This window comes from Marmota marmota, unplaced genomic scaffold (assembly GCF_001458135.2).
Source record: "Marmota marmota marmota unplaced genomic scaffold, marMar, whole genome shotgun sequence".
Lineage (NCBI taxonomy): Eukaryota > Metazoa > Chordata > Mammalia > Rodentia > Sciuridae > Marmota > Marmota marmota.
In genome coordinates, this window is record NW_025999900.1 from 32,440,082 (window position 1) to 32,445,977 (window position 5,896).

Genomic DNA, 5,896 nt, shown 5'->3' on the forward strand with positions numbered 1-5,896 from the left:
AACTTGGGCAACATCTCTTAAAACAAACAAATTGTATCTTCATTGTGCATACAGATTAAATTTATTCATTCATCAATTGATAGAAGTTTGAGTTGTTTTCATTTTTTGACTGTGATCATTTGCTTAATATTTTGGATGAATATATGTTTTCACTTTTCTTGGGTTATAATTAACAGTTGAAAATTTGGGGCCATGTGGTAAATTCATGTTTAAACATTTGAGGGACTACCAAATTGTTTTTTGAAGTGGCTGTAACTTCTTACTTTTTCACCAACAATATATGAGTTTTCCATTTTTTCACATGCTTGCCAATACTATGAATATCATTCTAACAGCCATCCCAGTGAGTGTGAAATGGAATATGATTGTAGTTTTGAGTTGTATTGCCTTAATGGCCAATGATGTTGAGCATCTATTCACACACTTACTCGCCATATGTTTATCTTGTTTGAAGAAATGTCTCTTCAGATCCTTACTCTGTTTTTTAAATATTTATTTTTTAGCTATAAGTGGACACAATATCTTTATTTTATGTTATGTGGTGCTGAGGATCGAACACAGTGCCTCATGCATGCTAGGTGAGTGCTCTACCTCCGAGCCACAACCCCAGCCCCCCTTACTCTATTTTTTTAACCAGAATATTTATCTGTTTATTATTGAGTTAATAGAGTTCTTTGTTATATATTCTGGATTCAAGTTCTATGTTACACATATGAATTGCAAATATTCTTTTCTAACTTGTGTATTGTATTTTCACTTTATGAATGGCACCACATGCAGCATGAAAGTTTTTAGGCTGAATGAAGTCCAATTGTTCTATTTTTTCCTTTTATCACTTTTGCTATTATGCCGATAAAACAATATTAACTCAGGATAATGAAGATTTATGCTTGTTTTCCTCTCAGTGTTTATAAATGAGTGAATAACAATTTGAGACAAGTTGTAGTAAATAGTTTAAGATTAGGAGGTTAGTCGTTTCAGAAGAAATGAATAGAGTGGTTGTAAGACTGATTAGTAATATGATTCTAAGGAGGAAAAAAATGAATTGAAGAAAGGCCTAAAGGGAAAGTCAGATAAAATTAAAACTTATAAACTTAAGTAAATATTGGAAGATAATTATTTTTACCATTTTGGTCAAATTTAAAATTTAAAATCAGAAGTAACATCATTAAGACTAAATTTAATATTTTATTTAAAGTGATTGTTTAAACTAAATCAAATAAAGAAAAAAATTGATAAGTATAACCTTTTATCAACTTGTCATTTGATACATAAAGTTATGTTATATTATCAAAAACATTGAAGGGAAACAGAATATAATAGTTAACTTGTAAGTACCAAATGAAACTGACTTAGATAATTATTTCTCCCTAAAGATTATTTTATGGAATAAATTGGACAAATTTAGTTAGTTGCTTTGAAATCTGGGGGATGGAAAGAAACCTAACTAGTAAGTCTCAGAAATATAGACCTCTAACTGATATTGTTCATTTTTTGATGTCTTTAGAGAAGAAAGGAAAAAATGACTTAAGAATAAGATCATTTCTAATAACTTACTTGGCTTTTTATATGAGTATATATACTTTCTAATACCAGAAAAGAAACAAGAATCAATTAGAGTTGTGAATATTAAGATCATCTTATTTGGACTTTGTAAAAATTTTCACACATATACAAATTAATGCCACTATCCCATAATTAGAAAAATCTCTGAAATGGAGCTTTAAAAGGAAGAAGAAAAAATATACAGAAAGCTATTTTGAATCCCACAATGGAATAAATTGCCATGGTACAGTGCAAACTAATCAGAGCATATCCAATGCTGTAAGGTTACTACTATAAATAAGCACAGCGATCCACACACAGATTTGATGGCCTTCCTTCAACATGATGGAGTGTCCTGAACTTTATGTTCACATGTCTCCTGAATGTCACTACTTTTTAGAGGTTCCAGCAGTTTTCCAACTTCAGAATTTCTAAGCAAATCAGCAAATCTCTTCTCATCTCTGGTCTCCAAAGTATATGTATACATTGCACATACACGAACATGGCCATGTATCCTTTATACACACAACTCACCAATTTCACTTACAAGTAAATTTTCATTTCAGTAGTGACAGACCTGGGGAAAAGACACAATCTAAGAGAATAAAGCCACAATAAAAAGCTGAAGGGCATTTCCACTCATTTTCTCACCTAGAAATACAGGTTAGCAAAAAGTGATGTCCAGGCAAAATTTATCCTCAAGTTTCAAGTGTGTTACTTTTCTTTCTTACCTGCTTCCTTTCATTCTTTTGTTCTTTCCTTCTTCTTTTTTTTTTTGCATGCAAATATTTTAAGATATTTTGAGTTGGTTGCCAACATTTGAAAAGCAGAATGTTTCACATAAAAATATGGGTCCTGGCATCTCTTTAAAAATGAACAGATCTGAAAGCAGAAACCTTTGCCTTGTAAGGCACCTGTCACCTAACCAGCTCCTAGTAGCCACTTAGTGAAGACCTGAAGCTCCAGCTGACAAATTTATGTCGTCCACTTCACTCATTTGTGTTTCCTGCCTGACCCCTGCAAGCACTTGGTTTTGCATCCAGTTTTTAGACCCAAATGAACTGTTTTTCTGTTTTACAGCCTTTGAGTCTCTCAGCATTCAATTAAAATAAATTACCGGCCTAGAAGCAGTGTGTTTTTCAGAAATGAAAAGAAATTTTTAATATTGCTTTCACAGTTAATATGCAATTACTGAGTAAATCATTGCCATGCTTAGAGCTTCTTTAGGACCCTGTTCAGGAAGGAATGCAGAAAATCATTCTTGTTTTCAACAAGAATGTTTAGAACAGAACCTCCATTTAACAAATTGGACAAAATGAGAAAGGCAGTGTTTTTCTGTTGTTCTGAACAGGATGATAACACAAGTGAATATAGGTGTGTAAACACCAGTAGGAAGTAATAAAAAAAACCAAGATTGTATGTTGGACTGGAGCAACCACTAAAGAACTTCTCTTGGCATTGGCTCAACAGCTTTCTGTATTCATGTTCACTTATTAACTAATTAACATCTTTTAAAAAAAAGTATGAAAGACTTTCTGTTTTTTCATGGAAACTTTGAAATAACATGCATGAAGTATGTGGCCTAAAAGAAAAGATTGATTCTGGTAGAAATGTAAAACCAAAACCCAAATCTAAATGTGCTTTTGAGCATAGTATAGTCCTAATGGCACTGAAAGCCATAAAGTCAAAATCTCCTCCGTTTATGGAACATCTCTTTCACATTGAAGGGAAATTCTAGATCCCAGAAAAATCTTTGAAAGGTATCAAATTTAAAGACCCCGAGGTATCCTCTGAAGCTTTACAGCATCAACCTTCTCCAGTTTTGATGTGAACTAAGGCAAGCCTATTGAGGTAGAAATCTCATTGAATGAACAAAGTAAATCAAATGACATGCAGCTCGACTCGACTAATTGAGCAGCATTGTGACTAAAGCTCCCTGACTTTACTCCTGAAATTCCTGAGTATGCACACAGTGGGCACCACCATATACTGTGCTTTTCTTTTCTTTTCTTTTCTTTTTCAAACAGGTTATTTGAAGTGATATTGCTTTAGAAAAGTACACAAGTAAAACCCAAGCAAGGGTCAGGAGAGTGGGTTTTAAAAAAAAATTTTGCCCCACCCCCACACTGAGGCATTACAAACATGTATCTTTGCTTATTGCATTATTTTGCCACTTCTAGTCTTCAAAATGTTAATTCATTAAATCAATATAATGATAATAAAAAGCCTTTGTATGAACTGAAAATTTTAAATCGAATTAAAAATGAATAGAAAAGGCGACAAAGACCAAGGGCACAAATAAGAGAAGTAGCCTAAAACCATCAGAATAAGGTCCACTTGGCTAACACCCCAAATGACCTGTCGAATGCCCTCCCATACCAACATCAACAAAAGCAGTGTTTTTAAACTTATCATACAACCTGGACGGTTAATAAAGAATCAAGTTATTGCTGGACAAAATGATTAAAGATAATAGCTGAGAATAACTTGCTCAACTTCTTTTATTTAAGAAAAACACTTTGAAATTGTTGATCATATAGAGTCTGGATATAAGAAGAAAATACTAAATTCAAAATAATTTATGCAGGCAGTTACATATAGATTTACAGCCACTAGATTCATGGAGAGAGTTGAAAAATGTCATTGGTGTCAGAAGACTAGAAATGGGCAACTATCTAAATATACTAAAAAGCAAAAATATGGAAATTTAAACACATGAATTTAATATCAATTGGTTAGTAAATAGCTTTCCAAAAGCCTACAATGAGTGTTAGTAATAAATGCATGAACTCTAATATACAATAAAAGAAGCTCAAAGTAGGTAATCTGAGCTTGATATTTCAGGAAAAACTATTGTATAATAATTGATTTCTTCAAATATTAGACAAAAATCTCCAATGAATTCCTGGAAGAAACTGTACAATTCAATACTAGCATATGATATAGGCATAAGGATAATAGAAATTTTTCACAGAGAAAATAATTGACATAAGGATTGAAAACAATGTAAATATAATAAAAAGTGGACTTGAGATTATAAATAAAACAGTATAGGGTTCAAAGATTGCTCTCATGGTCAAGAAGGAGTGGCATGAGGGGTCATGTGGGAGTTTTATGTGGGCTAGTCCTGGAAGTAATAAACATCCTTGGTACCTAAATTCCATTGGCCCCATAAGATGTGAAAACCCTGGAAAATAAAAGCCATGGACAGGAGCACAAGTTTTAGTGAAAAAAATAGTTACCTGTGCCTCATTTATATGAAGTTATTTTTATATAGATCATTCAAAACCATCAAGCACAAAGATAATGGTTTATTTGTTAACACTTATCACTGTTCTCTGAAGAGTAAAGATCGACTGATTCATTGGGACAACAATTGAGAAATACTAAATGTGACTTTTGATGAGGAAAATTGTTCTAAGTATTCTCATTAAAAACATTCAAATCATTATCAATGGCATTATTATCAAACTATGTCAAACATTTAAAAGATCACCTCCTAAGAGATCTATCGTACAACAGGTGAATTAGAGTCAATAACAATATATCGTATTCTTGAAATATGCTGAGTTGAGTGAAAGTTCTCACCACACTGCGTGAGGGGATGCAAATGTGAATTAGCCAAATTTAGTCCATTCCACAATGAATGTATACTTTGTACCATCATGCTATGTAAACACATAGTTTTATCTCCATGTAAAAATAAATGAAATATTATCTCATTAAATTATAAACTTTGAAACTAGAAAAACTTTAGAAATGTCTGGTCTAATACCATTTTCTAACAAACAGAAAGGTATATTTTAAATTATGCAGCTATGCTATAAATTTCTCATTGAATGCAGAAATATATGAAACCAGACTTCTTCTTGTACCTAAGTGAAAGCAACATAAGAAGCCAGGCACTTACTCACGTTACCTGTTTCAAGCTTGTGGACTATTAGGCATAGCCTCTCCCTGACATCGCAAAGTGTGGAAAGGGACAGTGATAATTCTGCAGCTTGTTCCACGTGCCTGTGCTGTTTGATTTATGTGCTGTACCTGCCTTCTATGACACTGTCTGAATTCATAAATCTGAGTAAAAGAACAGAGACCCATAACTCAAAGAGGATGAGATGGGCTAAACCCTGAGGCTGAGAATGTACTGTGGAGTCGGAGCTCTGCTTCCTCATGAATACCCATGGGGATCACAGTTGCTAGAGGTTAGGCATTCATCACAGAGGGTCCCAGTCAGGAGACATGGCAGTGTTCCAGGAATAGATTTTTTTGGTGTTGAAACTTTTGTGAAGTTCACATAAATTTTTGCTTTCTCTCTCTCTTATTTTTTTTAATAAAGTAAACTTGTTGCAAT